This window comes from Diceros bicornis, chromosome 29, assembly GCF_020826845.1.
Source record: "Diceros bicornis minor isolate mBicDic1 chromosome 29, mDicBic1.mat.cur, whole genome shotgun sequence".
Classification (NCBI taxonomy): domain Eukaryota; kingdom Metazoa; phylum Chordata; class Mammalia; order Perissodactyla; family Rhinocerotidae; genus Diceros; species Diceros bicornis.
This window is the reverse complement of record NC_080768.1, coordinates 40,293,129-40,312,606: the sequence shown is the minus strand read 5'-3', so window position 1 is coordinate 40,312,606 and position 19,478 is coordinate 40,293,129. Positions and strand designations below refer to the sequence as shown.

General features: G+C 43.0%; 1 protein-coding gene across 6 annotated transcripts in view; it reads right to left on the bottom strand.

Annotated features, from left to right (window-relative positions):
* CSGALNACT1 (chondroitin sulfate N-acetylgalactosaminyltransferase 1) overlaps positions 1-19,478 on the bottom strand; it is a 348,338-nt gene that overhangs the window by 255,382 nt on the left and 73,478 nt on the right. For 2 of the 6 annotated variants that reach the window (XM_058525338.1, XM_058525337.1), the window contains exon 1: positions 16,062-16,189. The exons of 3 other annotated variants lie outside the window; for them this stretch is intronic. The gene's annotated coding sequence lies outside the window, so the exon portion shown is untranslated. Of the gene's footprint in view, positions 1-14,578; positions 15,147-16,061; positions 16,190-19,478 lie in introns of those variants that run through there. One more of the 6 variants, XM_058525339.1, reaches the window with a different exon arrangement.

Genomic DNA, 19,478 nt, shown 5'->3' with positions numbered 1-19,478 from the left:
CTGCAACCCTGGGGCAGAACTACAGTCCACCTAGCACAGAATTTGCTTCTGCCACCAGAACCAAAGTAGACTTGTAGCCTAGGAAGACACGGTCCTCTCCTCTGTTAACCTCCCAAAGGACAAAAATTTTCCCCCATACTTTGTCTTAATACATTATGTAAGGGTGGGGTTAGCTCCATTTGGGATGACGAATAACTAAAAATGTATTGTCCCCTTGGTAAAAGAGCACATCCTCTATCCATTTACACCTAACATTTCAACTTCCAAGAGGTGACCTCTTGGTTTCACCTCCCTGGGTGAGGTCAAGGACCAGCTTCATCTAACCACATTTCTGACGGTGTTCCAGACATCTTCTCTCCATCTTTCATCTTTCCAAAGCTTCCTCATCGTTTTACATTTTCTTCATGACAGCTTTCACATGGCAGTCCAGATTTAGGTGATTTTAATTCCTTTCGGAGTCACTTCCAACTGTTTGTCTAGTTTAAATCCAGGCAACCTTCAAGACACTTCCTTCTATTTGTGTGAAACGTTAAGTAACAGTGAGTGTTCAATGCCCTCCTGAATCTCACGAAACCTAGATAGACATGCCGGAAGGGCAACAGGATATTCTACAGGTGTTCTTCCCATAGCTCCAACACCCAAGATACCGGCCTTTTGCAGTCAGACAGTAAAATGTTAGTGCTGGAGGGGAATTAAAAGCACCCAATCAATTGCCCTCACTTTACAACCAAGGGAATGGAGCCCAGAGAAACTCAACTGCTTGCCCCAGGTGCTATGAAGAAAACCCATCTCTTTTACTTCTTCCTATTCTAGTAAGCTACTTTACCCAAGTCACTTATTAACATTTTCTCCTCAAAAGACATAATTTCTCTTTCACCTAAGTACTTAAAGCATAAAGTGATTCAAGTGTTCCTTCACACAATGCGAGAACTGGGTAAGCACCGTTACATGCCCTTTGAACAAAGTACTACTGGAGAAGGGACAGGTCATGACCCTAAATCCAAAATGACCACAAAATGACAGAAAGGAAAAGATATTTGCAGCTCAAAACCTAATGTCTCTCCCTCAAATGAGGAGCACTTTCAAAAAGCTGAGAAGATCATTTGCTGCTTTGTGAGAGAGAATGTGAAAATCACAGGCCGTAAATCACTGTAAGTTACACCACAGAGAATGGAATGTAAGATCATTCCATGCACATATTTTCATTATAAGAGTATTAAATATTGGTAAGAATTCAAGAATTTGATAAAGCATATGAAAAAAGTATTAAACTATGAATGACCATGGAATTTCCTTCAACTAAATATTTTTAAAGGAAATATAATTAAAGTACAGATTACAACTCCTCTGAAAATGAGGATAGTAAAGTTGAACAGAAGGAACCATAAAAATTCAAATATTAGAAGAAGAAGCTGGAAGCGCATTAAGAAAGTAAAAACCTGAGCAGCATATATTGTACCTTTAACTTTTCCAATGGGAGAGAAAAAACTGGCTCCAAAATGTAAAACACAGTAATCTATACAGTGAAAAATAGTTTTGACAAGTAGTTTTTCTATTTTTTATTCAAAAATGCCAAAAAGGAAAGGTAAAAATCACACGTCACCTCCCTATTTCTTTTAAAAGTATATAAAGCAACCTGAGGTTTGCTCAGGTTGCTGGAAGTGACCATCCTTCCTCCCTTCCTTTAATCCTACCCTCATCCCTGGAGCCACCTCAGGGATGCGGTCTGGGGACAGATGCCCCTCAGCCTGTTTCTCCACTCACACAGACACAGAATTTTACAAAAATAGGAACGCATTCCACATATGTCTTCAGTTTGCTTTCTTTCTGAATATATTTGAGAATTTGAAAACTAAAAAAAGTAACAAGTTGAATCTTTTTTAAGTAATAGCAAAAAAAGGATTCCTAAGTAATTGATTAATTACTTCACGAGTAAACTCAAACCCAAAGATTCTTAGCTGTATACTTCTAAACTGTTGATCTATTTTAGATGAGAAAACGATTTAAATCATGTGGGGTTAGGAATACAGACTTGCTAAACCTTCTGAAACACTATGAAAAATAATTTACGAAGTTCCAGTGATCATGGTTTGGAGTCCTCCTCAAAACGCTTTAAAAAAAAGAAAAACCTGTCATAAATGACTATTGACTCAGAAACAAATTCTTCACAGAGCAACAGACAGAAATAGCATTAATATCAGAACACTCACTGCACAGACATGGTATCAATTAGACTGACAACATTCGGAAAATCATCACCAGGTTTCTGACACAGCAGGCTTCTTAGAGCCCAGACACATGGACTCTATTCAGAAATATTTTAATAATTTGCTATATGGCTTTGAGAAAATAATTTAACCATGTAAAATTTACCCCCATTTCCCCAATAGTAGTTTGAGTAAATTTGCAAATTCAAGCACTAGTCCAATCTAGTGGCTATGCAAGCACAGGGGAAAAAGAAAAACAAAAAACCTATATTTCTGGGAACAAACTACTTTCTCTTTGATTTTATGTATCCTCAATTAATAAATTTCATTATGAGATGAAAGGCACTACCATAAATACTACAAATATCAACAGCATATGGTTACTCTTCTATTTATCAAGCCAAATAAAAACTGCAAACTTTTCTTTCAAAACCCATTTCTAATGTTGTAGAATATCCAAAGGTCCCTTGGGAGGCTCAAAACAGAGCTTCCCACTGCAGCATGAAGGCTTTCCATATGCTCCCCAAACTTTCCTCTTGGCCCCATCTCCCACCCCCTCACCTGCACGTTCCCTGTAGGTCTGCCCAGGAACAGCCCACTATTCGTCCAATGTCTCCTCCCCCGCCCCGCTTCAATTTTGCTACCCCCACCTGGAATCCTTTTTTCCCCATGTCTACAGTCTCCCACCTAACAAAATTCATAATTCTGGTCTCATCACAATATCCTGTCCCCAGATCACATGTAATCTCTCCTTCCTTTCACCCCCCAATCATATGTCTTTCCTTCTTCTCTTGGACATTGTTTACGCACTTACAACCCCACCTCTAAGAGTTCACAGACTATTTTCAGCTGACCTCTACAATTCCCTTCAGGGCCTACCACAGTACCTTATGAATAGTAGAATCTCAATAAACATTTACTGAATTGAATAATCTGTTATCTAATACCCTGCTTCCTAAAAATCAATGTGTATTCCCCGAATAAAAATTGTACAATTTTAACACCAGAAAGTTACTGCAGCCAAGTTATATCCTGAACATTTCACTTTACTTTATTAGCTTTTTAAATTATTAATAATAAAATGTCATTAAATATATATATGCATACATATCTAATGCCTTCTAAGGCGCTCGAATCATTGGCCCAATATTATATTTATGCCATCTCTGAAGGATCAAAAATGACATTTATTTTATCTATATAGGAAACCAAGGATCAACCAACAAGTATGTGATATCATCTTTGAGACCAGAACTGTTTATGTGCTACTGAAGACCAGAAAAGTAAGAAATAGAAACCTTTTCTTCAAGCAGCTTGTCATTTAGTCGCAGAAAAGAGATAACACATGAGCCAAGTGGCGCATATGTACTTACAGTATTTCTATGGTTTCTTCTTAAAATAGATCCCACTTGGCTCCCCACAGTGGCAGCTTTGGCCTCTGTGGTTAATGTCCATTGCAAACAGGCCCCCAGAGGCCAGCAGGAGGGCTGTGAACTATGAGCGTCAGGTAGGGCCTCCTTGAGCGCGGTATGCGTGGCACACCCTGCAAGTGCCCTGGGCATTCAAGGGACAGGGGGCCAGAGTGGGCACACAGGCCGTAAAAAGAAAGCAGGACTCGAGCTGGCACAGAAGAAAACCAGAATTTGAAACGGCGACGAGGAAAAATACAGCCTACAAAAGAGCAAGCAGGAGCGAGGCGTGGAGGCAGCCGTGGGCATGGGGTACAACAGAGAGAACGGCTCAGCACCCAGCTGACAGTCAAGCACAGAAAGCAGACCAGGGCCAGAAGCCCTAAGATCCCCCTAGACAGTGCTCTCTACACAAGCCGGAAAGCTTGATTCTGCCTCCTCAATCGTCCCTTCAGCCATCTCCCCCAGATAAACTAGTTAGGTCTACATGAGACATTCACATGCAACAGTCTCTTTTGTAAGCTTTTTTTCTAATTATAGAAGTAATCCATGTTTATTATAGAAAACATGGAAAATTCAGAAAATTAAAAAGAAAAAATTAACAACCACCTGTGTTATACTCCAACCACATTTCCTTCAACATGTATTCAATAATTACAGTATTTATTAGGATCTGCCATGTGCCAGACACTGTTCTGGGCTTTCCACACACATCAGGGAGCAAAAAGACAAACAATCCCTGCCGGCTACAACGTATATGCCATCAGGAGAGAAAGACATAAGCAGTGATGCAGACAAGTGGGCTGTGCAGCACGTCAGCAGGAGGTAGGGAGAGAAAGGCAGTGAGCAGTGCAGGACAGGGCCCCGGGAGCTCGCAACTGGGCGAGGATGGCAGGTCAGCTGCAAGTTCAATGGGGCAGCCGAGGCCGGCGGATGAGAATGTGGCAAAACCAAATTGAGATCAGCCTGCTTTACAGGCTTCTTTCCCACTTATTAGATGGTGAGAATTCCCCCATGCCATTCAGTATTTTTTGTAATATGATTTTTAATGGAGTCATGAGACTCCATCTCATGAATGTACCATAATTAATTTCACCACTCTGCTCTATGGAGCAATTACCTTGTCTCCTTTTTTTCTTTTTTTAACTATTATAAATAATGCTTCTATTTCCTCAAGAGAAATGTAAAGAAGTGGAATTACATAGAAGTGGGGACAAACAAGGTTAAGGCTCATGGTATACCTTACCTGCACAGGGCAGCAATATCTTGAAGCCACATGCTCAGACTCTTCTTCCTCTTTCTGTCAAGGTTCCTGCCACCCACACCTGACAACGTTTTCATCAGGCTCACAGAGGTGCTCTGGCTTCCCCATCTCCCCACATCCGCTATTCTGTATGTCACAGAGGAGCTCTTCCCCAGCCTCCTACCTGGCACAGTGACTGGTACAGAGCAGAACATGCACTAAGTATCTATTGGATTGATAAATGAATGAGTACTCCAAAACACTCTGGCTTTCAGACAGCTGGGAGATGCTTAGAATTTTCCCTCCCACTAAGGCTTCCTTCCACCAAGAGGAGTGAGTCATATCTCAGACATCTTCAGCATCTTCCTAACAGGGCTGCAAAGTATCTCCCTTAATGGCTTTAGGATGCTGGAAACTGCCAAATGACCTGAACAGCTAGAGAACACTATTAACTGTCTAAATTAAATGCTGAATAGCACACAGAGACTATCCAGAAAACACTGCAGTTATTTTCCCTCTTTCTAGTTACTTAAACGTGACAATGATCTAATACCTTATTCTCGAACCATAAATGAGAAGTATATCGTTTAATAGTTCATAAACCACTGTTCATCCTAAATTCCAACCATGGCATTATTAAACTGCTACTCTCATCAAAAAACACAAAACGATACTGTCACATATATAGAGAAGAAGGAAAAAGCTTTAAATGATGTGTATAAAACTTAGCAGACAAGAAAATACGGCACCCAAAAAGGCAAAAAAAAAGAACAACAGGACACATCAGTTATATACCACCTAAACTGGTTCATTATGGGGTCATGCTCCTGAGAAATAGGAGTTTCACTGCTAAGGCAATGGGATACTCTGAGTTTTACACGCTATATTTCACTGTTAGAATAACATCCTGAAAATCCTCCTTCCTAAATCCCCTTTCAGAAATTAGAAGTAAATCCAGAAAGCCATCTCAAAAGATTTCCTCATGTATAATGTAGCATTAGAAAGAACAAGAGGCAAACGTCCTCTATACTCACCAGCAGTGAGAACACACACCGTGGGTGACAACTGTCCTTTCTGTGAATAACCCACATGGCCATTCAACCACTGCAGTGAAAATGGACTCGGATGCAAAGAACAAAGGTGATGTGGATTTGAGAGTCTTCACTGGATCTCTGAGTTTAAGTATCTGAGCTACATAACTACTGCATCTTCACCACCAACCTGGCTGTGCTTCAGAGGCACTGAAAATGGAGGAGGTGAGGATTCTAGCCACAGCAAATGATCATTGGAAGTCACTCACATTTGGAGTTGTACATATGCATAACAGCCCTTCACTCTGTCATTCCTCATCACAGCACCTGGTCACAGTAGAACAAGAAGGCAGGGAAGATGAGGCCAAAGTGACTATGTACAAAGTGGTCCGTGCTGGCTTTCACGCTGCTATGCCCCACTCTTGTCAGTCTTCAAGATGTGCCATGGGATACAAGAGCGAAAGCTAAGTATTTCATCTTTCACTCTAGTAGCTACCCTTAGAAAAATGGCGCATTAGGAACCAAGCACCCAGTCCAAGTATGTAAGAGTCAGAAATCAATTCCACCTGGGCTTCCAGCAGGGCACTCCTGTTCTGTACTCCAAAGGTGGGCCATAGATGCCAACATCTTAGAACACTTATCACCATAAGAATTTCTGCATCCTTCTCTTAATATAGTGTTCTTGGAAAAGATTGGAAAGTAACTCTACCAAATTCCTTTTGTGAAGAAATACTCTGAACATATTGTCTTTTGGTTTATTCATTCAACACATATTTATCGAGTACCTGTCACGTGCTAGGCACTGTTCTAGGCACCTAAGATACAACACTGGAAAGATAAATACAAAGAACTCGTCATCAAAGAGCTTATGCTAATGAGAAGAGACACACCAATATATAGCATGTCAGGTTTGATGAGTGCTCTGACTAATGCAGGGTAAGAGAGATACAGAGTCATGGTGGGGGAGGGCTCTCTGAGACGGTGATATTTGAGCAGAGATTAGAGAAAGAGAGAACCCTGCATATATCTGGGGGAGGAGCATTCCAGGTGAGGAATAGCAAGTACAAAGGCCTTGGGGCAGGAGTACATGTTGAAGAACAGCCACGAGCTCTGTGACTGGAGCCAAATGAGTCGGGAAAGCAATAGGAAAAAGCTGGAATGGGGGATGGTTTAGAGATCACCTAGGACCTTAGAAGTCACTGTGCAGACTTTAGCTTTTATAGAGAGGTAAGTAGTCATTGATGGGGGAGGGGGTTGAACAAAAGCTTGGCATGCTCTGACTTACTACAGGGTGAAGAACAGACTGAGGGGGAAAGAGTGGAAGCAGGGAGAACAGTTATGAGGCTATTACAGTTTTGTAGGTAAGAGATGATGACAGCATGGAAATGGTAAGAAGTTGTCTGATTTTAGACATAATCTGAAAAATGCTGTCCAGATTAGCTAATAGTTTGGATGTGGGGTGTGAGCAAAGGAGAGAAGACATGGAGGACTCCAAGGTATCAGACCTGAGCAATGGAAAGATGGTAGTCTCGTCGTTGGGGTGAGGAAGACTGTAAGAGAAGGGGTAGGTTGGGAGATCAAAAATTCAGCTTTAGACTCATTAAGTTGAGACACCTGTTTGACATCCAAAAGAAGAAGCTGAGTTCAGGGGAGAGGTGCAGGCAGGAGATATAAATCTGGGTGATGCCAATAAGGCATTTAAAACCATGGAATTATCGTAGTGGTGAACGCCCATGATAGTCCTCCTCCCTCTGACTGCAGCTAGAAACTCTGGACAAAATACAAAAAGCAACTACCTGAGAACTACGAAAAGGAAACAAAAGCAGGAAGATTGCGGCTACAGCAACTAAAAGAGTGTGGTATTGGCATAAAGACAGACATACAGACCAATGGAATAGAACAAAGAGCCCAGAAATAAACCCTCGCATACATGGTCAAATGATTTTTGAAAAGAGTGCCAAGACTGTTCAATGGGGGAAAGGACAGTCTTTTTTTTTTTAAGATTTGATTTATTTATTTTCCCCCCAAAGCCCCAGTAGATAGCTGTATGTCATAGCTGCACATCCTTCTAGTTGCTGTATGTGGGACTCGGCCCCAGCATGGCCGGAGAAGCGGTGCGTAGGCGCGCACCCGGGATCCGAACCTGGGCCGCCAGCAGCGGAGCGCATGCACTTAACCGCTAAGCCACTGGGCCGGCCCAGGACAGTCTTTTCAACAAATGGTACTGGGAACACTGGATATCCACATGCAAAAGAATAAAGATGGACCCTTACCTAACACTATATACAAAAATTAACTTAAAAATGGATCAAAGACCTAAATGTAAGTCCTAAAACTATAAAACTCTCAGAAGAAAACATAGGGCAAAAGCTTCATGACATTGGATTTGGCAATGATTTCTTGGATATGATACCAACGGCATAGGCAACCGAAGAAAAAATAGACAAATTGGACTTCATGAAAAATTTTAAATTTTGTGCATCAAAAGACAATATCAACAGAATTAAAAGGCAACCCACAGAATGGGAGAAAATATTTGCAAATCATATATCTGATAAGGAGTTAATATCCAGAACATATAGAAAACTCCTCAAATTTAACAACCAAAAAAACCAAACAATCTGATCCAAAAATTGGCAAAGGACTTGAATAGATATTTCTCCAAAACAGATGTACAAATGGCCGATAAGCACATGAAAAGATGCTCAACATCACTGATCATTAGGAAAATGCAAATCAAAACTACAATGAGATACCACACCTCACACCTATTAGCATGGTTACTATCAAAAAAAGGAAAACAGAAAAAAACAAGTGTTGGTGAGGATGTGGAGAAATTGGAACCTTCATGCACTGTTGGTGGGAATGTAAAAATGGTATAGTCACTCTGGAAAACAGTATGTCAGTTCCTCAAAGATTAAAAATAGAATTACCATATGATCCAGCAATTCCACTTCTGAGTATATATACAAAAGAACTGAAATTAAGGTCTCAAAGAGGTATTTTTACATCCACAAAATAGCAACATTTTCACAATGGCTAAAATGCGGAAGCAACCCAAGTCTCCACTGACAGATGAATGGACAAGCAAAATGTAGTATATGCCTACAATGGAATATTATTCAGCCTTAAAAGAGAAGGAAATTCTGATACATGCTACAACATGGATGAGCCTTGAGGACATTATCCAAAGTGAAATAAACCAGTCACCGAAAAAACAAATACTGTATGATTCCACTTATATGACATACTTGGAATAGTCAAAAGCATAGAGAGAGAAAGTAGAATGGTGGTTTCCAGGGGTGGAGGGGAGGGAAGAAAGGGGAGTCACCATCTAATGGGCACAGAGTTCCAGTTTTACAAGATGAAAAGAGCTATGGAAATGGATGGGGGTGATGGCTGCACAACATTATGATGTATTTAACACCACTGAATTGTACACTTGAGAATGGTTAAGACGGTAAATTATATGTTATGTGTATTTTGCAACTATAAAAAAATTTGGGGAAAAAAAAAGCAGGCAGATTGTACAAAGGAATCGAAAGTTGAAAAAGTGACCTGCAAAGACTTAATCACCCCATCAATCCCTCTCTAAGTCTGGCTCTCTCTTTTCTGTTGAGGCTTTTCCCCAAGGGTGGGCCCCAGTCACAGAGGTCCATAGTCATATAAGTCTCAGGTAGAAAACCCATCTGTCTGGCTCCTGTGAACCAAAAAGTGTGAGTGGAACCACAGAGAGAAGAGAGCTAGAGAAGGGGATCCCCTAATTCTGTATGTGAACCCATCCAAGTCTGAGGTTCACCCCTGAGTTGCACATGTGCAAGACTGCCCCAAAACAGAAAGCAGAAGCTTCGGAAAACTAAACTACGTTGGAACCACCATTCAGAGAGGGTGCAACAGAACTTGTGGCCTAAACCTAACCACGTTGATTGCCTGATAAAAAAAAATTCTCCAGATTACAAAAGGACATACAACGTCCCCAAGTTCATACAACGTAACATTCATAACGTTCAGGATAATGCAAATTTACTCGACAAAGAAAGAACCAGGGAAATGCGACCAGTTCCCAAGGGGAAAGATAATCAACAGATGTTAACTCAATATGACGCAGATGTTTGAGTTATCAAGCACAGGATTTAGAGCAGCCACTATAGCTATGTTCCATGATGTAAATGCTCTTGAAATCAACAGAAAGCTAGGCGTTCCCAGCGGAGAAACAGAACTATAAAAAAGAACCAAATGAAAATTATAGAACTGAAAACTAGAATGCCTAATGGAATTCATGGGATCAGTACATAGCAGAATGGAGATGAGAGAAGAAAAGTCAGTAAATTTGAAGATCCACAGAAATTACCCCAACTGAAGAACAGAGAGAATATCAAAAAATAATTAAACACACAGACTCAGGAACATGTGAAATAATATTAAAAGATCTAATACATGTCATTGTGGTACAAGAAGGAACAGATAATGAAATTAAGACCAAAAATAAACATTTGAAGAAATAAAGTCATGGAACTAGCTAAGAACTTCTGTAAAGTAAGTGAAGAGAGAAAAGGAGAGATCCAACAATGGAGCCCCGGGAGGTCCCGTGTTGAGACGTCGGCAGGAAGAAGAGAGCCCATCCACACAGACGGTGAAGGAGTGAAAAGAGAGGGAGAGAGCGAGACGCTGGGACTGGACCCAAGGGAAGAACATCAAGAAGAAAGGAATGAAGGATGTGTCAAATGCTGCTGATGAATCGAGTAAAATTAGGATTGAGAACCAAGCACTGGATTTGACAACGTAAGAGGTACTAGTGACCTCCATGAGACCTGTTTGGCAAAGTGGTGGGGACAAAAGCCAAAATAATGAGGATGCAAGAAAGAAAGGAGACAGAGTATAGATAATTCTTTTGAAAAGTTTTGCAGTAAAGGAGAGGAGAAAACAAAGTGGTAGCTACCAACAGAAGTGGGTTCAAGAGTGGGTTTTTTAAGATGGAAGCTATTTCTGTACGCTGCTGGGGCTGATCCAGTAAAGAAGAAAAATTAACGATGCAGGGAGAGAAGGATCAACTTTAGAGTAACGTCCTTGAGTAAGTGAGCGGTGCAGGAAGGGCAGGCCTTTGAAAGGCAAATGGATGAGAGTATGGATGCTTTAGCAGGAAGGACATCAGAGTCTAGAAGTACAGATGTGGTGGGTTTCTAGTTTCAGCACTGAAAGGATATATTCACTGTCTTCGAAGTGTTTTTACTTCACCAGTGAAATAAGCAAGGTCGCCAGCTGATACCAAGGAAGCGTGAGCAGATGCTGGAGGTTTGAAGAGAAAAGAAAAGGTGTACAAAGTCCTTGTGAAGTGAGAGAGTGTCTGGAGTAGGGAAGAGCGTAGTGCAGCAATTCAGCAGGCTGCACGGAGATTCCTCTGCCGGGATGTTGAAGTCACAGATGACCGGAATTGTCAAATTGTCAGGAAAACATTACACCCCACTAAACGCTGCTCAGCCACATTATAAACACGTTTCCTAAGTCGTTTTCTCAGAGATGAATCCCAAATGTTAGGCAATCACTTCAACCTTAACAGCCAGCATTCTGGGGCAAAGGGAGGGACAGGAACTACAAGCTCTCTGTGTATTTGCTTTGTGGCCTAAAGGAGATCGGATTGTGCAAATTAGTGTGAAATACTGAAACCTAGCTAACAGACAAAGGTCAGGAATTCCAGACTGGGAATTCTTCAAATCACCACTGACAGAACACAACTATTGCAGGAGAAGCCGCGAAAAAGGGTAGCTCGACTTGAGAAAGTTTTGTCTCATTCTGTCCTCATAGCTGAGCAGTTACTGACTGTGTTTGACATAAATGCAAATCAGGCACCCAACAGAAAAGGTAAACAGGCTTTAGGAATATTCCTGTGCCCCCAGCTTATAAAGAAAAAAAGTCCAAGACAAATGGTGTACAGGACAATGTCAAGAAAAAAGTCACAACTGAAAGGACTCAGAGGCAGCCGAGAGGAATCAAAACCAGTTCCTGGAACGTAACAAATCAAAAATCTTAAAAACATTAAAAAAAGACAAAATTCTGTACCTCTTGACCCAGAAAGAGAGCTCTTCAGAACATGAAACAGATTCCTCTGGAGTGATAGAAAATATCCCCGAATTAAGGAGGAGGAGCTAGAAAAGCACGGGAAATCTCTTAAGGAGCAGCAGTGATAGGGAGCCCCTGACACAGTGACAACAACAAGAACAGAAAGCACACAATTAGTGATCGGTTACTCCAGGCAGGCACGGTGCGAGGCGCTCTACCCGTCTACTGTCATGTCATCCTGACGTATCATTATCTCTATTTCACAGATGAGGATACAGCCTCACAGATGTCATGCACCAATACCATAGAAAACAAATTTCATAAAGTTCTGAAAAACAGTACTTACTATTCTATGTACTGGAACTCTAAAGGTAAGGAAATTCAAGACTGCTGCAAAGTCATAAAAAAAAAAATCCCACAATTTAACTCCACATGCAGCTCAATCTCATTTTAAAGAATGGACAGGGGCACTGTTGGAGAATGTTGATCAAACTGTAGCTGCCTTTAAACTTTCAAGAGCTATGATTCTTGCTGCTTCTCTTCAAGTATCTCCTCATTTGAAGGTGGTCACACATCCGAAATCTCACAAGCACTCATGGCGCCGAGGCCCCTGGGCACACAGGTGGGCTCCGGCAGCACCGCCGTGTTCCGAGGCTGTCACGCTCCCCTACATGCCCCCATGAGCTCCCTACCCCCAAACACGCTGCTGCTCAATCCTCACATCCTGGCAGTAACAGAAGGGGGCAGCAAGGTGGGATCAGAGGCCTGGTCCAGACGAGGCTTTGTGTCGGTCTTTATAGAAATCACCTCACATTCTCCCAGCACAGTCTCCTCACCTATTAAATGAGGGAGGTGGACTAAACATAGACCTTCGGAGCCAGAAGAAGCCCCACACATCAGGTTAGATTTGATTCGATTCATTTACTGATGTACGCAGAGCACCTTTCAAATCCAAAATTCTAAAAATAACAGCCACAATGACAAACACATTTTGTCCTGAAAGTTCATCTGTAAATCAGTTATTTGAAACTGGGAATATACTTCTCCATAGAAATAATGTCATTAGAGATAGACATTTCCACGTCAACTCAAAAAAGCCTATTTAACCTGTAAAATACCGGAATTTAGTATGACTATAATAACACCCCAGAAGCCCCCTGGGATGCAAGGGCAGTCTCTCCCACCGCCCTGTAAAGCCCCCACTGCCCCTGCCAAGCACCCACACCAAGCATGAGGAAGAAAGAAACTCTCAGGCACAAAAAGGAACAAAAAGTGAGAATGAAAACAGAATGGAAAGACAGGCATGGGCTGGGCATGGGGGTGTTGAGGCAGAGTGAGGACCAGAGCAGCAGATCTGTAAGAGCAGAGGGAGGGGAGAGGAGCAGAGAGAGAAGCCATTTGCCCTCTGTTCCTCCCAACCCCACTCCTGGCTCCTTTCATCACCACCAACACCAAAGCTATGTTAGAAGGAAGAACTGGGGACTGGGAAGGAGAGGGGTCTGAGACAGGGAGGACATGTCCCCTGGGTCTACATCAGATGAGTGGAGAATCTGTACATGTATTGCCCCAAATCCAGAAGTTATAAAAGGGCATTTCTAAGAGTATAATTTGACATATTTCAGGGCCCTCATGCTTGGGGTGCCTGATCTCACCCCTTACAGCACCTCCTCTGCCCTGGGGTGCCAAGCTCCCACCTGCTCCATCACTCCTCCCATCTCCACTACTGCCCTGTGAATCTGAGGCTGGGCCCATGCCCTGGGCACCCTGCCTAGAGGGACCTGCTCACACCTCCTCCAGCCCCCCAGGTCCATGGAGCAAGGAGTTCACAGAGCCCCTGGGATGCACCTACCCAGACCCCGCCCTATCTTCTAGACCATACTATAGGTCCTGCCTGGGTCTATTCTCTCAAGGGTGGACCACTCCTCCAGTTTGTACAAGGGAGGCTGTCTGCAGAGGGTGCAGACAGGCCTGGGATCTGTAGCCAGAGAGGTCTACATGAACCGCAGGGAGATGCTGGACCAGAAACTTGAGGAGTCTGAGAATTCTAAATTTGAATCTGACTGTCCCAGTCATTATGAAGGTATATTTATCAAGACAGAGGAATAGAGCTTGATCTCCAGATGGGTTGACTTATAACTATGAAATATTTATTTAGACACAGGGTGTGTGAGCCTCCACTTGCACTCCTGCCCCAGGCCCAGCAAATGTTAGGGGTGGGCTGTCTCTCCTCTCCCTGCTTCTGCCACCAGGCGATGAGCCCTGAGGTCTAACCGCATTGTCTGCTAATGAGCTGGCAAGCTACCTTACTTCCCTTCGGAGGGGCTCTTCTTAATTAGAAATAAAATGGCTCCCAGTACTCCCCAAACAGAAGGTTCCCCAAACTTCACTCCCACTGGGAACACTTCCCTCTGCCACACGCCAACCACGTGGTATCACAAGGATGACCCCTGTCATTGCCACGCCCCTGGGACTTGTGGTCTTGTCCCTTCTGGTTCTCCTGAAGCAGAACATGCACTAACACACACCCAGGTTTAGAGCACACAAATTATGTTGCTCCAACAAGAAACAAAGTTGAAGTAAAATCAGTCTAAACCACAGGTAAGTCACGGGTACAGGTCTCAAGGTACTCACCTCCGTGCAACTCAGAGCCAGGTCACAGGACAGCCTGGGCAAGGCTGTGGATCATGGACAGGGCTGTCTGCCCACGGTGAGATCCGGCTCTAGGCAGCCTTTCCGGCCAGCACAGATAAGGGATGCCACAGTATAGCTGTGGATTTGGAGGCAGGGCGCTGCAGCAGGGGGCCCCACAAGTCCAGCAGCAGATCGCCCTCAGACAAACACACAAACGTCCAGAAAATCCCTATTATCAGTGCTTATCTACGGCTAGTTCAGGCTGGTGCAGTCCTTTATACAGTGAAGAGCAGACAGAACAAGTTCACCCTGAACACAGCATCCCTTTAAATGACCTGGGAAACTGATGTCATCATCAGACAGGACAGACAGGGTAACCCATAATGGCTGTGACCGATTTCAGGCTACACTCGAGGGAAATGTCAGATGAGGAAATGTGATTTGATCTGGGCTACACTTGACTCTATGCTGCTATGTGACTGACACTTGATAGGCTTCCCATGATTTATAATAAAGTCCACAAGTTCTGTGCGCCATAACCTTTACCCAACTCTGCCCAATCACAATTATTACCATCAGTAACTCTGCCTGATCACCTTCCACAGGCTGTAGCCAGTCACCATAGCATTTTATCAGGATTCTATTCATCAGAAACCACTCCAAAATTGGATTTCAAAAAGTGAAAACAAGGTAAAAACGCCTGACAATTGAAAAACTATTAGAATTACTAAAAGTTTGATAAGAAGTCAAATTCTTTTTTAAAAAGCCTTTCTATATACCAGCAACAGCCAGTTAGGAAAGATTATGAGAGAGAAATATAAGATCCTTTCGTAACAAAAATAAAAAATAACCAGCTAGAACCAAACATTAAAAATTTGTCAAAAAGGCAAAAAAAAAAAAAAAAACCATCAAGCATATAAAAGAAAAATGGAATAAAGAGAAATACCACGTCTGGAAAACATAATTTAGTATTATACAGATTTCAAGTCTTTAGAAATTAATCTAAAATTAATACTAATCCAATATAATCCCAACAAAATTTTTTTCTGGAGCTTTGTAAAAATGATTTCTAAACAACACCTGGAAAATAAATATGTGAGAAAAGTCAAGAAATTTTTTTAAAAGAAACATTATTGAGGGGAGAGAGCAAGACCCCACCTTACCAAATATAAAAATATACACTAAAGTTCAATGAGTGAGTAATGGTCCAGCAATGAACAGGTCGATCAATGCAGCAGAACAGAAAATCGAGGAGCAGATCCAAGAATAAATAATAATTTAATATACAGTAAAGATGGCATTGCAAACCAATGGGGCAAGGTGGATTACTCAACAAATAGTATTGAAGCAACTGGTTAAGATTTGGAAAAAATAATAAATTAGATCCCTACTCCAAAACATTCACTAAATTAAACTATAGATCTAACAAAAACAAAACATGAAACCATAAAATTATGAGAAGAAAATGCCAACAAATATTTACATCATCTTGGAGCCCGGCAGGAATTTTGCTTCTCTCCTGCTGGGGTGACTCACACCCACGGTTCTCGGCGCAGAGGAGGTGCCTCCTCCCTCCCACACCCCTGGATAAGGGTCTTCCCCTGCGCCGTCTCCCACTCGCCTGGGAGGCCAACGAAGCTGAAGCCACAGGGCCCTCTCCACGCCCCCCCCCACCGGCCCCCACCCCCCACCGGCCCCCACCCCCCACCGGCCCCTGGAGGGTGGAGCGTTTTGGGCGGGGAGGAAAAGCCAGGTTCAATCAGGACGGCTGTTTATGTAAGCTTTTGTGGTCAACTGCCTGCGGAGAGCTCAGAGGGAAAAAAGGCCCCGAATCTCCAAAGCTACAGCGATTTGTTGTGATTCCTTTTCCCGTTTTAAGTAAATATTCACTTTTGTATCTAATTCTGTATTCAAAATTTTATATTCTTTTTCTCAGAGAGAAACCAAAACTGCATAAGCGTCAGGCCCCACAAAACCTGGATCCATCCTGCTCCCACACCTTCTCCTGCAGCCCAGCACCCACGAGTTGTGCACAATCCACCTCGCTGCAGCATGAACACGTCTGGAAGAGGCGCTCGGTGAGTGTTCACTAAAGGACTGTACTTGTATAACACGTAGGGTTACGGAACCTCTGAAGTTAGGCCGACTCCTTAGAGCTTCAGTTCCCCTTTCTCTAAAATGGGAATGATAATACCCCGCAAGTTGGGAAGACCTGAAGAGATCAAGTATATAAAAATGCTAAGAACAGTACCTAATACATGGTAATAAAAATTTAACAGAAAGAAGGTCTGGAAAAATATATGTCAAGGTGGTTATTTCCAGGTGGCAAGATAGCGTTTTTTCTTTATTTCCTTTTATTTGTATTTGCTAATTTTTTCTCTATTTCTGTTTATTTGTGTTTTCTAATCTATCAGCAATAAGCACATACTATTTTTGAAAAAAAGAAAAGTTATTTTGAGATGATCCTAATTAGGATTAACTAGCTCTTAAATGGCTCCGTAAAATGAGCAGTTTCAAAGTCATCCACCCAGACGTGGTAGCTGACCTGTCATGTGGCATGTGGGCCTGGAGGAGCTGCTGATGGATTCGAACTAGAGGGAAGGACCACCCTCCCGCCAGCCCGCCCCCACGTATATGTATAGAGCCTGCTCCTTGGCCATCACCATGACAGGGCCCGGTGCCGTCTCAGATGGAGAAGTGAGACAAGGGTGTTCAGCCTACCAGTCCCTGAGCTTCCCCGGTTTGGGACTGAACATGGGCCACATGTCTCCAGGGAACTCAGAACAGAACTGCTTATGGCACGAACACCAGCTGGTAACTGCCCTTGCATCAAATGTTCCTCATCTGCAACTCCTCGTCGCTGAGATTTTCTGAACCTGGTAGGCATGGTATTTCAGTGAAGGATGTTTCATTACAAGGCTAACTTTGACGTATCAGAATGAGCGGGAAGAGGTGGCTTGGGAGTCGGGAGGCCTGGGTTAAAGTTCTATTTCTGCCAGTTAACAGCCATACCGCCTTGGGCAAATCACTTAACTTCACTGAGGCCATTTGATCACCTGGACAACCTGGAAAATAGTATCTGCCTATACACAGACATGACAATAATCAGGTACGTACGTGCTCTAGTGAACTGTCAAGAGTCCATAAAGGTAGAATTTACCTTTAGCCATACACAAGAAAAACAAGAGGACAACTAGTTCTTCTCATCCAGTAAACCAACCTTGGCGACCCGAGGAGGGGAAATGTCAGCACTCTGCTTCGCACTCCACCCAAGGAGGGAGGAGACTGACAAGGATGCCCCCAAAATGGAGGGCTTTTCAAAAAGAGTGCGAAACCAATGGCAACACCGAGGCAGCTGCCTAGGGGGTCAGTCAGAACTCTTGATAACAGGGATGAAACTAACACCTGCCAGCTCAGGAAAAAATGGGAAGACTAGGGAAAGCTCCCTCTCGCTTCATCCGCACAAGGCGCCCTCTGAGGGTCAAGGTGGCCCACAGGAGAGCTGCAGCCGTAGCACAAAAATGTCTAACCATCTTCCCTCTTTGCACTGCCCACTCAGGATCCAGAGTTCCAGGAAGGAGCATCTAGTTGGCTGTGCTAGAGGGATGCCTGTGCCCAGACAGAGCAAATGCCTGCCTCCCACCAAGACCACACACAGAAGGGGAGTCCCAGAAACGGAAACGACAGCAAAACCAAAACAAATGCGCCCTCAGGTCCAAACGCCACTGTGGGTCCAGGTGTAAATATCAGCCACATGGAACTCAGGCTCCTCCACAAAAACGTGGGGTTTTTCACCATGTCTCCCTCACCCCACGTTAGTACAAAAGCAGACAAGCTGGCCAGGGTAAGAGCATTCGGGAGGCAGCAAGCCCAGAGAGGGACAGCATCAGCTCCGTAACCAGCCAGTGAAAACAACAGGGAAGGGAGTCATCGTGCTGCGGGACTAGAGATGCGGCCCATGGTCAGTCACGTCTCTGCCTTCTCTGACTCCACGTCCAACTCGGTCACAGGTGTCTACCTCTCACACTTGGCACAGCAATTTCCTTCAGGGACAAAATGGAATAGAACACAGAAGCACACACACCGGGAAATGCAAACAACAAAGATAGGTTTTTCAAATGCCCTCTCTACTATTTAAATGTTGTTTACTATCACGGTTTAGATATATTCACAGTCTCAGGGCCTCTGTTTGCATTAAGAACTGCAAAAATGTGCACAGCATGATAGTATTTGCAACTTTTGCTCTAGCAGAATGAAGCAGACATCACTGAGGCCTTGAAGCCACCAGTGAGCTTCTTCCTGTTGGCATCCTAGACAACAAATTCCTCAGCAAAACATTTAAGCATCAACTCTATGTAGATCATTTAAACACACACGCTTCCCCAGAAGCAGAAAGACAGGAAATAAAGGCACAACTCCTGTCTCATCCTTTGTCCCCGCTAGAAGTTTTGGTTTAGAAGAGAGTGTAGTTGCTCTGAAAGAGATGCCTTACTAAAAATACTATATATGTGTGTATCACAGCAATAATCTAAATGTACAGTGCTGCACAGATGTGGTGCAAATTGTAAAAAATGAAGTTAACTAAAGCTGAAATTCTTTTCATACAGCTGTTAATTATCACAAATTATAAATTGGCTTATATTACTCTTTCCATGTTGTATGTCTCAGACCATTACCACACTAATATGAGTAATTCCTGAAATGTCTTCAACCACTTCTTATGTGTCAGAGAAAATGTGGCTTCTAAAGACATGTGGTTCCAGAGAGGAGACGCCACTCGCCCACTATTCAGCCTAGCAGTGGTTTTTACTCCTTAGGAAGAAAGAAATTAAGTCTACATACAGAGATCACTGTTATTACTGTGTCCATTACAACTGTGGATCATGAAGCAAAAAGTCAT